The sequence below is a fragment of the Suncus etruscus genome, chromosome 3 (assembly GCF_024139225.1).
Source record: "Suncus etruscus isolate mSunEtr1 chromosome 3, mSunEtr1.pri.cur, whole genome shotgun sequence".
NCBI classification, from domain to species: domain Eukaryota; kingdom Metazoa; phylum Chordata; class Mammalia; order Eulipotyphla; family Soricidae; genus Suncus; species Suncus etruscus.
The window spans coordinates 151,331,389-151,348,989 of NC_064850.1; the positions used below are offsets into that span (position 1 = coordinate 151,331,389).

At 42.4% G+C, this 17,601-nt stretch overlaps 1 non-coding gene across 1 annotated transcript; it reads left to right on the forward strand.

Annotated features, from left to right (window-relative positions):
• Window positions 1-15,867: 15,867 nt before the first annotated feature.
• Window positions 15,868-15,996, forward strand: LOC126005300 (small nucleolar RNA SNORA33). Its single transcript, XR_007494441.1, has one exon. It is a non-coding gene; the product is annotated as a small nucleolar RNA SNORA33 (small nucleolar RNA).
• Window positions 15,997-17,601: the final 1,605 nt, after the last annotated feature.

Here is a 17,601-nt window from a genome sequence, read left to right on the forward strand (position 1 = left end):
ATGACGTATTATCCTGACATACACCAGTCCTGCATCGGCCCACAATCCACCCCATATATCCCCCCCTTAGTGTCAGGAGAGAAAGGGGGAAAGCCTGAGGACCACAATAGAGTCCACCTGGACCAACAACCAGGGAAGGCCTGGAGTAGGGGAGAAAATAGGGGAACAGCTGGAGGCCTGCCAAGCCTCCCAGCACCCCCTAAGCTAGGGAGAATGCCATCGGTATAGGGTGTCCCCTAACTCCATACCTGGGAAGAGCTGGCCTCCAGGATCAAGGCACCGGAAGCCAGCTATCTGCCAGACCCCTCCCTCTGCTCCTCCTCCCTAAAGTAGGGAGGGGAGAAGCCTGGAGACCCCTAATAGAGTCCACCTGGAACCCACAGCAGACCACCCGAGGTGGCACTCAGGCCAGGCCTAGAGTCTAGGGGGAAATAGGGGAATGGCTGGAGGCCTGCCAAGCATCCCAGCACCCCCCAAGCTAGGGAGAATGCCAACAGCATAGGGTGTCCCCTAACCCCATACCTGGGAAGAGCTGGTCTCCAGCAAAACTTAAAATTTTTAAGTTAAAAACAAAAAATCCTGGGGCTGGAGTGGTAATATAGCAGGTAACCGGACTGCCTGCCATGTAGCCCACCCAGATTCAATACCCAGCATCCTACATGGTCCCCAAGCACACTGAGTGATCCTGAGCACAGAGCCAGGAGTAAGCTAGATGTTGCTTCCCACTAAAAGAAAGAAATAAGGAAAGATAGAAATATGAAAAGAAAGAAATAAGGAAAGAAAGAAATACAGAAGGAAGGAAGGAAGGAAAGAAGGAAGGAAGGAAGGAAGGAAGGAAGGAAGGAAGGAAGGAAGAAGGAAGAGGAAGGAAGGAAGGAAGGAAGTAGAAGGAAGGAAGGAAGGAAGGAAGGAAGGAAGGAAGGAAGGAAAGAAAGAAAGAAAGAAAGAAAGAAAGAAAGTAAAGAAAGAAAGAAAGAAAGAAAGAAAGAAAGAAAGAAAGAAAGAAAGAAAGAAAGAAAGAAAGAAAGAAAGAAAGAAAGAAAGAAAGAAAGAAAGAAAGAAAGAAAGAAAAGTAATGCCTACATCCCAGAGTTTCTTTGTACAGTCTTTCTAAAAACAACTATACCCAGGCACTACTGAGTAAAAATGACTGTAAATCAGAATTCTAATGTTTTATAACTTGCCAAAAGCTAAAAGCATTGAGTTCAGAGGGCAACAGAACTTATTTTTCTCATTTTTCTCTCACTTTCTTGCCACTGTCAAAGAAAGCGACTCACGGCAGCGCAGACTAATCTATGGATGATCCACTCAGCTATTTTTTGTTCAACCCCACTGCCATGTCCATGCCTGGCCTGCCAGAGATGGACGGTGACAGCACCGTGATCCCATCTACAAGGCTGATTCTCCTTTATGGGTTGAGCTGTGGTATTGTGATGGGACTGTCTGGTGTTGATGGCTTTTTCTCTGGGACTGTTTGGCATTTTCCAGTAGTGGCTCCTGATGACTGGAGCTTCCCAGAGACACATTTATTTCATTGCTGTCTCAAGTCTGAGTTCCCAAGCACTTCCAAGATGCTTTTTTTTTTTTTATGTTTAGATTTTAATCCTTGCGTGGGAATATAGCAATGGAGAGCCTGCAAGGAAACCAGACTTGTAATTACAGAGTGCAAGCAAGGAAATGTTTCCATTAATACTGCTCCCGATAAACCACCTACTCTCTTAAACAAACATGATCTGGCAAAGGCTGAGGTGGGTTGGAGGTCGTGTTTGGTGTCTTCCCACACAAAGTCCCAGAATCCTGGACATAGGGATGTCTTGCCCATGGGGTGGTGTGGGGTGTGTGTGTGGGGTGGTGTAACTTAAATCCTCGAGCTCCAGAGTTGCAGAAGCATCTTGGCTGAGTTTCTGCTTCATTGAAACGGAGTTCCAGCTTCCTCTTCCCTGAACATCAAAGGGACCTTGGCTCCCCAACCCGATTCCAAACCAGAGCTCAAGAAAGTGTTTATTAAAGAAGGAAAGTGATGCAGGAAGCAGCTGTGTAAGGGTCCCGGTTGTCCCCCTGGGGTTCAAGCTTGGCCATCTGTGTCTCCTCTCAGGGCTAATCTCTCCTGTTCTCAGAGAAGCAGCCCATTAACTCAGACAGCTGGGAAAATGATGGAAACGGTCTTTTTTTAAACATTCTTATTATGCAGTGTTTATAGTTGAGGATCCAGGGGACTTTCGAACATTGACCTTTTACCAGCCTTCCTGAGCCTAGAAGCCTGGTTACTGGGAGCATGGGGGGGGCAATCTTCTGGACAGGGGTTCTGCAGACCCAGCTACAGGTTCATGTTACTAGAAACTGAGGAATAATGACTGGTCAGTTTTCTTGTGTAATTTCCCTGCAAAATGACATCAACTCCTGTCAGTTCCCAACTCACAGTGCCAATGCCTCCCTCATCCTGAGAAGCCTGGAACTGCTTCAGGAGGTTCATTCTGAACTCTCTCTCTCTCTCTCTCTCTCTCTCTCTCTCTCTCTCTCTCTCTCTCCCTCTCTCTCTCTCTCTCTCCCTCTCTCTCTCTCTCTCCCCCTCTGCCCACCCTCCTCAGATACACACACACACACACACACACACACACACACACACACACACACACACAAATTTGTTCTCTCTGAGTTTGAATCAGAAGCTGAGCTTTCTTTTCATAAGGAATTAAATGAAGAACAGGATTCCAAGTCATGGGGACTCTGACCAAGTTTGAAAAATAATAAACTTTTAAGGAAAATCTTGTTTCTTTCAGAGAAATCAGTTTCACCAAAAATTTGAATAACAATTTAAATTTTTTCTTTAATTTAATTTTTTTAGTTTGGGGGCCACACTCAGCAGTGCCCAGGACTTACTTCAGGCTCCTTGCTCAGGAATAATTCTTGACAAGCTTGGGGAGTATCAGGTACTGAACCCCAATAGGCCTGTGCAAGGCAAATGCCTGTCCCACTATACTATACGCTGACCTCATAACCCACAATTTTTAAAGTGATTGTTTTTTAAAAGTTGTTCATGAACCTTCTCTTTTCCTTTTTATGGTTTGCAGGTAGGAAAATTTACTGGTTAGATTTTTTTAGCATAAAAATGAACATAACTCAGAAATGATCAATCTATTCAACCAGCTTTGCCTTTTCACAGAGACTGCTACTCTACTTGTGCCTAGAGGTTTTAAGGTATGTCTGGTTGGCTTTGAAGCAAGCTTGTTCTTTATTGGGAAAAGATCATCTATTCACAAATAACAGTACACATATGGGCATAAAAGCAGAGACTCTTGACCTTAGAATTATTGACCTTGGAAGCTCTGAGGAGTTTTGAGCTTCCCTTATATTGAGATTCTTTTGCCTCCCTCCTAGCCCTCTCTAAGCAACCAAAACAGGAAGAAGCATAGGATACATGTTAGCTATGCTAACCAAACCAGCATCTTGCTTTCTGATCCAGAAGGAAACTCTCTCAGGAGATGGCAAGGAGGCAGAGACCTGCTTTCTCCAACCTGTTACAGAGATCAATAACCAGAATTCTGAGTCTAGAAGCCAGAGGTATGTTTTGAGGAAAAAGAGGTTAGTTTTCTAGTTCTGGGGCTTCCCTGTGTTCTCCTGTTTGGGAATCCATTGAGCACAACCAGGGAATATTCATGTTCTACGTTGGATCATGGCAAAACTGTGATCTTAGTGGTAAATGCAACATTAATTTTAATGATAATTGAAATAGGTGTGTGTGGAAGGTATCCACATTGTGTTCCCATAACTGGTCCTGAAAGGCTTGCCTTAAAAGTGAATTTTTTTTACTTTATTTAAACACATGCATTACATTGTTGACATAGTTGATCATATATATTTGTTTTCAAATAAGTGAGAATCAAGTTATTTAAAAAGAATAAATAAAAAAGAAAGAGAAGAAAGAAAATTAAAAAAAGAAATACAGGAACCAGAGAGATAGCATGAAAGTAAGGTGTTTGTCTTGCTTACAGAAGGACGGTAGTTAGAATCCCAGCATCCCATGTGGTCCCCGAGCCTACCAGGAGCGATTTCTGAGCATAGAGCCAGGAGTAACCCCTGAGTGCTGCCAGGTATGACCCAAAAACAAATAAACAAAAAAAAGAAATACAGTGTCAAGCCAATTTTTGAAAATTATTTTATTTCCAATAAGGTCATTAAGATAGTCATAGAAAGTTCAATAAGCTCTTGTTGCTAGATATTGTTATTTCATTTGTTTTCAGACATTAAGTGACCTCAGTTACACATTGGCATCTAAACTGGTGTGTTTCTATGGGGATGAAAATATCAAACAAAAGAAGTTGTCCAGGAATCCTAAGCATTATTACTGATATTGCAGCTTTTGTGGGGCATATTCTCAACAGCCAGGTATCCCAGAATGTGGGTTCCAGAAGAATGTGTCCCAGGAGAATGTGGGGAAGGGTGCTGACACTCACTTCAAAAAATGCCTGGTGATATCAACCCAGATACCAGCATAACTAGAGTTTGGTCAGATTGGTGTCTCTGCAGAGAATGGTAGAGGAATGGTGAAGTAGGGCCAAAGGCAAAGCAATGATTAGGGGGATGAGTTCAGCACGCATGGCTTCAGCAGGGTTGGGGCTTGGATTGCCCTATCCTCTTGGAATTGCCAGTTTTCAGCTGCATGGCTAGTGTACCCATGATCTTCCATGGCTTAGTTAACATCTCTTTTGAGAAAAAAAATGAGTCTGTGGAACGGCTTGATGTGAGTATCAAAAAAATGATCTTTGACCCCAGATTTGGACATGCTCTACATCCCTTAAAACAGTTACTTCATTGAAACAATTTAAAGAAATTAAAGAAATACAGACTAAGAATTGTATTTTTATTTATTTATTTTTATTTTCGGTTTGGGGTCACTCCCAGATGTGCTCATCAGGGCTTACTTGTTCTGAGAGATCATTCCTGGCTGACTTGGGAACCATATGGCATACTGAGGGATCAAGTCCAGTCCACCACATCCAAGGCGTACCTTACCTGCTGTCCTATTTCACTGGCCTCAAATTTAAACTTAAAAAGAATTTTAAAAAGACTTCAGTCTGTGTCTCTGGATTTTATCCTACCTTTCAGAGGTTTTTGTCTGTGATACATTTTGTGTAAGTTATTTTATTTATGTACAGAGATGCAAAAATATTCTGGAGATATAAAGGAGATACCTGGTTATATAGTGAAGACTAATCGAGGTGGAGCATTAGATTTAATATCAAATATGATCTCTGGGTCAGAGTAATGGCACAGTGCTTTTGCCTTACAAACAGCTGGCCTAGATCAATCTTGGGACTCAATCACTCAGACATGCCTTCAGAAACCAGCTGGGTCCTGTAGCTGGGGTCTAGCAACCCCTCACTTTTCCCCACCACGCTGTGCCCAGCCCAGCGCAGACAAAACACAGCCTAGGCTCCTAGGGGAACTGTCTCCAGCCCCCCAGTGACTTCTTGGCTGCTGGAGAGTGGAATTGGTGGCCCTGGGGTTCAGGGACAGACCTGGAGCTGGAATAGACTGACCAGCCCTAGAGGGGGGGGAACCAAATATTGGGGCCTCTGGGCAGGGGTGACAGGGAATTTAGGCTGAGGCTACATCCTTTCACCTTGTCACTGTTCCTGCCAGGGAAAGATCCTAGAATTAGGTGCCATCCACACCCTAGCCAGGCCCGCTAATCAGGGGGAGATCACAAATGCGAATTAGGGTTCCTACGCTGTGTCCCACCTTCCTACCTCAGCCTGCCTGGTCTCACAGCCCGCCCTGTGCACAGAGACTGGCTCCTGGTGGAATGTGCTAGAAACAAGTGTTGGCCGCAGCACAGAGGACGAAAAAGAGAAAAGCTCCGAGTCCCCAAAACTCTGGGGGTCAGCCTGGCCTCTTGGGTGTTCCCTGGAGAGAAAGTTGAGGGGAACGATGAGCCCCTAAGTACCCCCTGACATCCCTTTATTGAGCCCTCCTGGCACACCCTCATTCATGTCTTTATAAATATCATTGTAAAAATTGTACTGCCCGCCCACCCCCGAAATTGAGCACTGTTTGGTTTTCAAGAATTGCCAGGAGTGAGCCCTGAGCACTGCCAGCTGTAATCCCAAACCAGGTGTAGTACAAAAACAAAACAAAACAAAACAAAAGCCTCAGGGCTTACAAAAGAGTGATCTTGCTCTACAGAAACCCACATTATCTGTATTGGGAACAGCACAAATCCTGAGGCACATAAAATTAAAATTTATTTTTTCTCCGGGGGCGTATTTCTGGGAAGGCCAGACTGTGCAGCTTTATCTCTGGTGCGTGTCCCTAACAACTCACCACTTGACAACAAGAGGTTTGGGAGTGACCTTGGGGCATCCAGAACCTCTTCTTTTTTTTTTTTTTTTTCTTTCAGAACCTCTTCTTAGCAACACTGTTTCAGCTTTTGTTTTGCTGACCTCAAGCCTCTGAGACCGGTTATTTGTAGATGCACCAAACAAAGACATTGCCAACAGACAGTAAATGAACTCTTGGAAAAAGAGTGGGGAGGAAGGGAAGATGGTGCCATCACCCTGTTAGAACATGAGGAGAGAGTACAGGGCCCAGGGCTAAGCTTGTATGTCATTCTCCCTCCTAACATCTCTCAGAGGGTGTCCAACCCCCAGTCATGCTCAGGGGCCACAGCACAGGAGACCCAGAAACTTAGATACAGACGCTGCCACAGTCTACATCAGCAAAAGGACAGACATAGGCTCAAAGTTTGGTGGTTTGTTTTTTGTTTTTTGTTTTTTTGTTTTGTGGGTGGTGGTACAGGCTGAGCAGAGTAAAGAACTTTGAAAACTAAATGAAAATTTCCACATCATCCCATAACCAAACACCCTGTGGGTTTGGGGGGTCCTCTTCTGCAATGTGGCAGCCATTCTCTTTAGAAGGGGAGATGCACCCCCTGCCAAGTCAGGGAACCCCTTTATTTTTTAGCCTTGCAGAGTCATTAAAAATAGTCAAATATTTCAGGATGCCCTGCTGGAGCTGCTCCAACCTTCTCCCTCTGAGCATGGACTCTGCATATAGAGGTAGTAGTCATGGCTCCCTCTCAAAGACCTCCAACCTCCTTTAGCCTTACTTACACACTGAGGAGAAAGGCACAATACACTCTCCTGTGCATGCTGGCCTCCCCACAGACCAGTTTCCTCCTCACAGCACTATAGTCAAGGGATTCTGTGTTGATCTTCATCCAGCTCAAGTTCTCAGAGGTCTCATTCTTGGTGCTTTTGCAAGGCTCAGCAGAAACAGAAGGGCCATCACAAGCAGCACTTGGAGGGTGGGAGTTTCTCATAAAGGCAGGAGTCCCAGGAAAGAGCCTGAAGAGCAAAAGAGGGTCCAAGAGGGAGCCTTTCTTTTCTTGCACTGTAGGCTTCCTCTCTTCTTAATTCTGAAATCCTCAGGTCTGCTTTTCTGAAATCCTTAGGCTTAATTTCATGTTTCTTCCTGCTGCAAACCCTATAGGAAGCAGATGGCAGTGAGACAGCTTTGGTGAGAAAGTGAGTGGCTCTGGTGAGACAGCAGGGCCCCAGGGTGGTGGTGCAGGACTCTCCCCTCTACTTGGCCTTTTCTGTATGTAAGTTGGGCTACTTAACCACCTTTTTTACACTTGGAGGAGCTTAATTGGGGGTGGCAGATAGTTGCTCGGCTGTACTCAGACAGTCACTGGTAATTTCATACCAGTCTACCTGTTTCCAAACCGCGCGGGGGCTAACGCCCCCTTGTGCACAAAATATATTAATAGTACTCCATATCCTTAAGATATGTTTTTATGTATGCAGGATGCCCATTTTGTATTCTACTCTTTATCACACCCCTACAAAACTCATTTTTACTCTTTAACTCTCTCACCCCAAACTATCATTACTCCACATTTACCCTTTTTTTTTTTTTTTCGTTTTTGGGCCACACCCGTTTGACGCTCAGGGGTTACTCCTGGCTATGCACTCAGAAATTGCCCCTGGCTTGGGGGTACCATATGGGACGCCGGGGGATCGAACCGCGGTCCATCCTACGCTAGCGCTCGCAAGGCAGACACCTTACCTCTAGCGCCACCTTCCCGGCCCCCACATTTACCCTTTTTAACTGCAGCACTGCACCATCCAAAATCACAGACCAACGTGGTGCATTGGATTTAATACCCACCCAACTATTTCAAAAGCATAAAACAGCAAATATGCCCTTTAAATTTTTTATATCTATTCTCTTTGACAGCTATATATTTTACTTAATATTCTCTTATATAGTGACGATTTCCCCTATTTTTTATCTTTTCTTCTGTTTGTGAACTGATCAATAAGGAATTTGGTGAAATATTCCCTCAGTTTATCACTTATGTATGAACCAAGTCACAGGGATTGTAGGACTTGTTTTTGCAGCCCCTATATGTACCAATAATGCCATGTGGCATTATTCCTTGTTTGTATAATCACATTAAAATGGTGAAATTCTATACAAACAAATAAGTTCTTATCTAATAGAGATGGGCACACACAAAATTTGTAGTGCAATTGGACCTTACACCCTGAACATTGACATAATGACCTCGCACAGGCCTCAGAAGAATGGGCATTCTCCATTCACCCCTGATCTAGGGAAGCCATCTATGAAACATCCAAGGTTGTCTATAACATCACCTGGAAGCAATCCTCTACCAGGGAAGACCCTACCACTGCTCTGACATTGACCTTCTCAAAAGAGACTTTCCTTAACACTGAGAAGACTTAACAACAATAATGTCCTGCTTACTGGACAGGGCTCTCTGCATTGCCCTTTAATTGTGAGGTGAAACTACAGGATGCTCCACACCAGCCTGACTTCAATGTAGGATATGCAGATTCCCGGATCTTTTGCCAACAAAGACTGTTTGAAAAATAAAACTATATTGGCACTACAGACAAGGACTTGGATTAGACAAACTATTCTGCTGGAACCTAGAGTTGGTCTTATGCCAGGAAACTTCAGCGGTATGGTCTCCTTGTATTTATGCCAAGGCTTTTCCTTTCCATGTCACCCATATTTTGGTGGGCCTATGCAAACAATAATTGCCACTCTAACACCGTTTTTGCTTTGCTCCTTTGACTCTAAACCTTAAATTAAAAATAAAACCTACTTAAAAAAAAGTGTGAGCTTTGACACAAAGTCAACAACACTGAAAACATGAGAAAACATAAGCTGCAATCAACAAAGTTTGTAATGTTCCTGGAGCAAGAAGATAATACTAGGGTGTACTGGTAGTTAACACTGGTGATGGAACAGGTTGAAATATTATAATCTTAAAACCAACTATCAATAGCTTTGCCAATCACAGTTCTTTAAATTTAAAAAATATTTTAAAGTGTGAGCTTTGAACAAGGCCATTTGCTGTTAAAATTTTTCTGTAGTGTTGCATGACACAAGCTCAGAGGTTGCCTTACATGAGGTTGCTTTTCTAGAAAACAAGTGCATCCCTATCATCAATGGGTTCCTCTCAATGGTCTCTGGATTCTCTTCTCCTGGGCACTCCCATGTACACACAGGATTGTACACACAGCTAAAGTGATCTAAAAATCAAATCATAAAATCACATCTGCTTTCTGTGGGGAGGCATCCAATACTCAGGTCTCCTGTAGCTTGTAGCTCCACAACCAGGAAAACAGATATTCCATCACATGAAGTTCATCAGAGCTTATCTGATGATATGAAAAGGACAATCACTACCAAGACAGGACCCCACACTGGCTGAGTTTAGCTGTTACTTAGTCTTGTTCCTGTTCTTGGTTTACATAGAAGTGGAACCCAGATTAAGTAAATAATGCTACTATTTTTAATGTGAACTTTCAAAATAGTAGGAACGTCAGAGTGCAGATAAACTTGATTTATAGAACACAGTGACAGAAGGAGAAAGAAAGGGAAGATGAAAGAAAAACTGAGATGGGCCGGGATGTGGCTCAGTGATAGAGTATGGGCACTGGCTGTGCATTGCTGTCTGGCACTGTGCTCACATACAGTCTGTCCAGTACATTGGTTCCTACAAACCACATCCCAGGATGGAAGTCATGGCCTTTAAAGATTCCCATCGAAAACTTGAGGACACGGCTTGTCTCCTCCCTGCTCATGCAGATGGACATTGGAAAAGTCTATTTAAAGAGTTTCTTCCCCAAGACAGTGGCCATCTCTTCCATTTTTTGCGGCTGCTTCCTGTAGTATAATTGCTACTCTGCACCAAAGAAATGAGTGGTCCTGGACTAAACTGCCTTGGGAGTAGCCAAATGTCCGTGTGCCTATGAAGAAATCACACAGTGGCACAAAACCAGAGGCTCCCTTTCTTGAAGATTCAGGCAAAACCAGAGAGAAGAGAAGAAGGCCAGTGTAATTACCTGCAATGTGCAATTACTGCTGAACTGAGCAGCAGCCCAACCCTGCCTGGTCCTGAGTGCCTGGCTATAGTCAGGATGCTGCCTGGACACAGGATCAAGACAGACAGCAGTACAGCTCTGAAGTGCTTCTCTGTGGGAACTGGCTCACACCCCCACAGAGAGCACAGAGATTTCTTTTCCTCTGCAGTGGTAGGTTTAACAGATGAGTGTGAAACAGTGGGTGGAGACCCAAGAGGAAGTGTATTCAGACAGGCAAATGCAGCCACCTAGTGTGTCATGAGCTGATGGAAGTGAAGAATGTCTGGCACAAGCTCCTTTCAAGCAGCACCTCACAACCTGCATGATGAGAAGCCAGTAACTCTGGTCCCACAGTCCTTGGCATGACTAGAGAGGACTAAGGGACTTCCACCCAGAAGTGACAGCATTTATTCTTCTTCCTCACTGTGGGAAAAGGAAATTTGAGGTTAGATGATGCAATCTTGAAGTTCACTTACTTGTAGCAATTGATCCTAGGAAAAAGTCACATCTTAGCCTCAAGAAAGGCTGGCCTCATTTTTAAAGACTTCCACTGAGAACAGTCAAGCTAGCATAATGGGAGGAAGCAAAGCAAACCACACAGACAAGTGACCAGAGTAGGTCCAGGGAGTGCAGCTGAGGCTAGATACTGCCCTTTGGGCACGTCCTCTGTGCTCAGGAAGTCTTTCTGGACTCTCATTCAGTGAGAAGGCATCTCCCATAATATGCTCTCAGAGCACTGGGATTCTCCTGAGAATTAATAACCCTGGCCAAGGAATAACTGTGCAATTTATATTAGTATATCACTCAAGCAAGGCAAAAAGGTCTGGCCTGAGTCTGATTCATTTGCTGCTATGTTCCCTCTGCCTATAATAGTGCCATTTTTTTTATAATAGTGCTTTCTATGGACAAAATACTCTTGCTCTTTGAACAAGAATACCTGCAGAAATCAAAGGGTGCATTGATGGTGGGGTAGGGATGGGGAGATTGAGAGGATGCTAGGTAGATGGGTTGAACAAAGGGTAGGTGAATGAATGGATCCCAAGGGTTCTTCAAGTGTTTTGTCCTTCTTTAACTTCTGAAATGCATTCTGCCTGCTGTCTGTAAGCAGAGCTATCTTTGTGGACTGAACTTCGAGGTGTCTTTGAGCTGGGTAAGAGCAGCTGAAATGGATGGTAACATCACTGAAAGGAACACAGAGGTCTGTCATTTGGGAGGGTGTTTGAGGAGGGTGTCAGGATGACCCCTGATCCCAGACTGCAGAGCTCCTACAGAACAAAGCCCAGACTGCCTCTGCAGGGTCTCCTCACCCCATAAACCATGCCTGTATTTATGTAACACTTTAGGCCTGATGGAGACCAGATGTGCTCAAATGGAGGAGTGGGCTGCCCTGGAATGCTGAAATACCAAGCTAGACCTCCTTTATGGCTGCTCATGTTCAACAATCCCTCCTTAAATCTTAAGTTCTAGGAAGCCTGATATACAACCATTAACTTCATTTAACTGCAAAACGGAAACATCTGGCAACTTCTATTAGATTTGTTATGCTTATGAGAGAAATGCATTCATGTGCAATTTGTATTCTCCTCCAGCACCATCAGTGCAGGAATTGCTGAGAGACTAGAAACCCAGGAATGTAGCTGTGACCTCACTTGCAGAGTGACCTTGGGCCAATTGGGATTTTTCTGGAACTATTTCAAATTAAAATCTCAAATGTTATCATTTATCAAAACACCTCCTTCATTCTAGAGGAGTTACTGTGCTGAGTAAGTCGCAAGTCATTGCCCCAGCTACCCTTTTACTCAGATGGGGAAATGACACAGAAGCACTTTCCAAGGTCTCACAATCAGAAAGGGACACCGTGGAGCCAAGTTTTCTGGCTACAAATCCTTCTCTTCTTATTCTAGTAACTTTTCTGTCCTACCCTCCAAGGAGTGTGTAGTCAGCAGAAAAATACTGAATATTTATCATTTGCTGCTCCTTGATATATTCCTAGTATGACTTCAGGCAAGTTCTCGTTTACCTATGATCACTAAGCTAGTGATGCCTTCAAAAGGATTTGTCTTCAGAAACCCTCATTAATATCTCAATGAAAGTACTCCATATTGACCCTCATTCCTGGATGTACAAGTGTTGACCCTTTAAATAGCTACAGACTCATTTGGAATCCTGGTCTACTTCCCTCTTCTGTTTACAGGTAGGGAGGCTCTGGGGTGAAAGTCAAAAGTGCTGTGTTCTGATCAGAAAATGCATGCCTTTGGCCAATCCTTAAATTTCTGACCTTACTTGCAATGAGTCACTGCCTGCTTGCCCTTCACCCTTCACCCACCCACACAAACCAATGTATAACTCTCAAAGGGTGCCTTTTATCAGAACCATTTCAACAGCAAGGAAGGGACCATAGAGCAGAAACACTCTGCTATTTGCAACGACACTGTTTTGGATAAGCATCTGAAATTTCCACTCGAATTTTTTTTTGTCCAACCAAAAACTCACAAAGCAGGAGGCATTTCCTCACCTTGTTTGTCCATCAGAGACTTCAGATGATTTTCCAATAGGAAGGAGCCAGTCTTTGTCACCTTCACTAGCCTACAACCCACATCTTGGAGGCAGGAGACACATCTTGTTCTCTGCTGTCATTCATCAAGCTGATGGCCTCTTTGCTGTAGAATACCAGCTAGAAAGCAAAAGACACACCCTGAAACACTTGTTAATTTGGAAATCCAAGAAGCTTGGGCCTTTCTTGAGTCCAAGTGACAGTTTTGAAAAGCAAGAAAAATATTTCTAGAGAGGTACCAGTAATCTTGGAGCATATGTAAGCTTGGAATTTTGCCTACCAGGGGTCTTCAAACTACAGCCTGCGGGCCACATATTGTATTTATTCCCATTTTGTTTCTTCACTTCTAAATAAGATATATGCAGTGGTCATAGAAATTTGTTCATAATTTTTGTTTTTACTATAATCTGGCCCTCCAACAGTCTGAAGGACAGTGAACTGGCCCCCTGTTTAAAAAGTTTGAGGACCCCTGGTAGACCAATAAAACCCAGTTGAGTTCAACCTATACCAACACTCGACAATGTGCTTCTCAGAAAGAGATGTTTGGGATCCTACATGTCTCCATTTTTCTTTTAAAAAAAATCAAAACAAAACCAAAAATTTTTGATTGATTTATTTAATTGTCTAAACTAAAACAAAAAGCCACCTTGCCCTGATAGAATTGTCTTAGTAGATACTAGATCAGTTAAGAGTCATTTTTCCTTGCTTTCCTTATTCTCTATAGCATGGCAAAAAAAAGTTAGCAAAAGTAACATCATATTACTTTATTAAATTAAATATGATTTGTTTTAAATTAAGTTTTTATTGAATTAGGGGCCGGCGAGGTGGCACTAGAGGTAAGGTATCTGCCTTGCAAGTGCTAGCCAAGGAAAGATTGCGACCACGGTTCGATCCCCCGGCGTCCCATATGGTCCCCCCAAGACAGGGGCAATTTCTGAGCGCTTAGCCAGGAGTAACCCCTGAGCATCAAATGGGTGTGGACCGAAAAACAAAAACAAAAAAACAAAGTTTTTATTGAATTAAAGTCTGTCAGAATTTCATAAGTAATACGGGAACTACATGTGTGTTTCCTCTTTATCTAGGTCTAATGTCCTTTTGATTCATACTGAATTTTACCCTGATTTTTAAAGTTAGTTTTATTTTTCCAGGAAAGATAATACACCAGGTAGGACATCCTATATGGTTCCCCAAGCAGCTCCAGGAGTGAACCCTGATCACAAAGTCAGAAGTAACCCCATAGCATTTCTGGGTATGGCAAAAAAAAATAATTTTAATATATTTAAAATAATAAAATTAGCCTTATTTTTTAGGGATTTTTGTATTGTATTTTTGTGTTCCTAGGGTATATCCCTAGTAGTGGTATAGCTGTATTGTTTTTTTTTAATTTTTTTATTTAAACAACTTTATTACATACATGATTGTGTTTGGGTTTCAGTCATGTAAAGAATACCACCTATCACAAGTGCAACATTCCCATCACCAATGTCCCAAGTCTCCCTCCTCCCCACCCAACCCCCGCCTGTACTCTAGACAGGCTTTCTATTTCCCTCATACATTCTCATTATTAGGATAGTTCAAAACTTAGTTATTTCTCTAACTAAACTCATCCCTGTTTGTGGTGAGCTTCATGAGGTGAGCTGTAACTTCCAGCTCTTTTCTCTTTTGTGTCTGAAAGTTATTATTGCAAAAATGTCTTTCATTTTTCTTAAACCCATAGATGAGTGAGACCATTTTGCATCTTTCTCTCTCTCTCAGACTTATTTCACTCAGCATAATAGATTCCATGTACATCCATGTAGAGGAAAATTCCATGACTTCATCTCTCCTGACAGCTCTGTAATATTCCATTGTGTATATGTACCACAGTTTCCTTAGCCATTCGTCTGTTGAAGGGTATCTTGGTTGTTTCCAGAGTCTTCCTGTGGTAAAAAGTGCTGCGATGAATATAGGTGTGAGGAAGAGATTTTTGTATTGTATTTTTGTGTTCCTAGGGTATATACCTAGGTGTGGGAGCTCGATTTCTAGTTTTTGGAGCAATCTCCATATCGCTTTCCATAAAGGTTGAACTAGACAGCATTCCCACCAGCAGTGGATAAGAGTTCCTTTCTCTCCACAACCCCGCCAACACTGTTTGTTCTAATTCTTTGTGACGTGTGCCAATCTCTGTGGTGTGAGGTGATACCTCATAGTTGTTTTGATTTGCATCTCCCTGATGATTAGTGATGTGGAACATTTTTTCATGTGTCTTTTGGCCATTTGTATTTCTTCTTTGTCAAAGTGTCCGTCCATTTCTTCTCCCCAATTTTTGATGGGATTAAATGTTTTTTTCTTGTAAAGGTCTGTCAGTGCCTTGTATATTTTGGAGATTAGCCCCTTGTCTGATGAGTATTGGGTGAAGAGTTTCTCCCACTCAGTGGGGGGGGGGATCTTGTATCCTGGGCTCTATTTCTTTTAAGGTACAGAAGCTTCTCATCTTAATATATTCCCATCTGTTAATCTCTGCTTTCACTTGCTTGGAGAGTGCAGTTTCCTCCTTGAAGATGCCTTTAGCCTCAATGTCCTGAAGTGTTTTACCTACGTGTTGTTCTATATATCTTATGGTTTCAGGTCTGATATCGAGGTCTTTCATCCATTTGGATTTAACCTTCATACATGATGTTAGCTGGGGGTCTAAGTTTAATTTTTTTGCAAGTGGCTATCCAGTTATGCCAACACCACTTGTTGAAGAGGCTTTCTTTGCTCCATTTAGGATTTCTTGCCCCTTTATCAAAAATTAGGTGATTGTATGTCTGGGGAACATTCTCTGAGTATTCAAGCCTATTCCACTGATCTGAGGGCCTGTCTTTATTCCAATACCATGCTGTTTTGATAACTATAGCTTTGTAGTACAGTTTAAAGTTGGGGAAAGTAAAGCCAGCAAAATAAATCTGCTTTCTTGAATGTGTTGGCAGAATTTTCAAAATAGCTGGCAATAGTAAAGCCATGATACGAGCCTTAATGGCATTGAGGTTGTTAAGATCCCTGAAAGTGGCTACAGAAGTTAAAAAATAAAAAAAATAATAAAATTAAAAAAAATACAAAAATAAAGTTGGGGAAAGTAATTCCTCCCATATTCTTTTTCCCAATGATTGCTTTAGCTATTCTAGGGTGTTTATTGTTCCATATGAATTTCAAAAGTGCCTGATCCACTTCTTTGAAGAATGTCATGGGTATCTTTAGAGGGATTGCATTAAATCTGTACAATGCTTTGGGGAGTATTGCCATTTTAATGCTGGTAATCCTGCCATTCCATGAGCAGGGTAAGTGCTTCCATTTCTGCGTGTCCTCTCTTATTTCTTGAAGCAGAGTTTTATAGTTTTCTTGTATAGGTCCTTCACATTTTTAGTCAAGTTGATTCCAAGATATTTGAGTTTGTGTGGCACTATTGTGAATGGGGTTATTTTCTTAATGTCCATTTCTTCCTTATTACTATTGGTGTATAGAAAGGCAATTAATTTTTTTGTTTTGTTTTGTTTTTGTGGTTTTTGGGTCACACCGGCAGTGCTCAGGGGTTATTCCTGGCTCCAGGCTCAGAAATTGCTCCTGGCAGGCACGGGGGACCATATGGGGCACCGGGATTCGAACTGATGACCTCCTGCATGAAAGGCAAATGCCTTACCTCCATGCTATCTCTCCGGCCCACGGCAATTGATTTTTGTGTGTTAATTTTGTAGCCTGCCACCTTGCTTTATGAGTCTATTGTTTCTAGAAGCTTTTTGATAGAGTCTTTAGGGTTTTCTAAGTAGAGTATCATGTCATCTGCAAACAGTGAGAGCTTGACTTCTTCCTTTCCTATCTGGATTCCCTTGATATCTTTTTCTTGCCTAATCGCTATAGCAAGTACTTCCAGTGCTATGTTGAATAGCAGTGGTGAGAGAGGACAGTCTTGTCGTGCTAGAATTTAGAGGAAAGGCTTTCAGTTTTTCTCCAGTGAGGACAATATTTGCCTCTGGCTTGTGGTAGATGGCCTTAACTATATTGAGAAAGGTTCCTTCCATTCCCATCTTGCTGAGAGTTTTGATCAAGAATGGGTGTTGGACCTTATCAAATGCTTTCTCTGTGTCTATTGATATGATCATGTGATTTCTATTTTTCTTGTTGTTGATGTGTATTATGTTGATAGATTTACGGATGTTAAACCAGCCTTGCATTCCTGGGATGAAACCTATTTGATCGTAGTGAATGATCATCTTAATGAGGCATTGAATTCTATATGCCAGGATTTTGTTGAGAATCTTTGCATCTGTATTCATCAGGGATATTGGTCTGTAATTTTCTTTTTTGGTAGCATCTCTGTCTGGTTTAGGTATCAAGGTGATGTTGGCTTCATAAAAGCTATTTGGAAGTGTTCCTGTTTTTTCGATTTCATGAAAGAGTCTTGCCAGGATTGGTAGAAGTTCCTCTTGAAAGGTTTGAAAGAATTCATTAGTAAATCCATCTGGGCCTGGACTTTTGTTTTTGGGCAGACAAATTATTACTGTCTTAATTTCCTCAATAGTGATGGGTGTGTTTAGATATGCTACATCCACTTCATTCAAACTTGGAAGATTATAAGAGTCCAAAAATTTATCCATTTCTTCCAGGTTCTCATTTTTATTGGTGTAG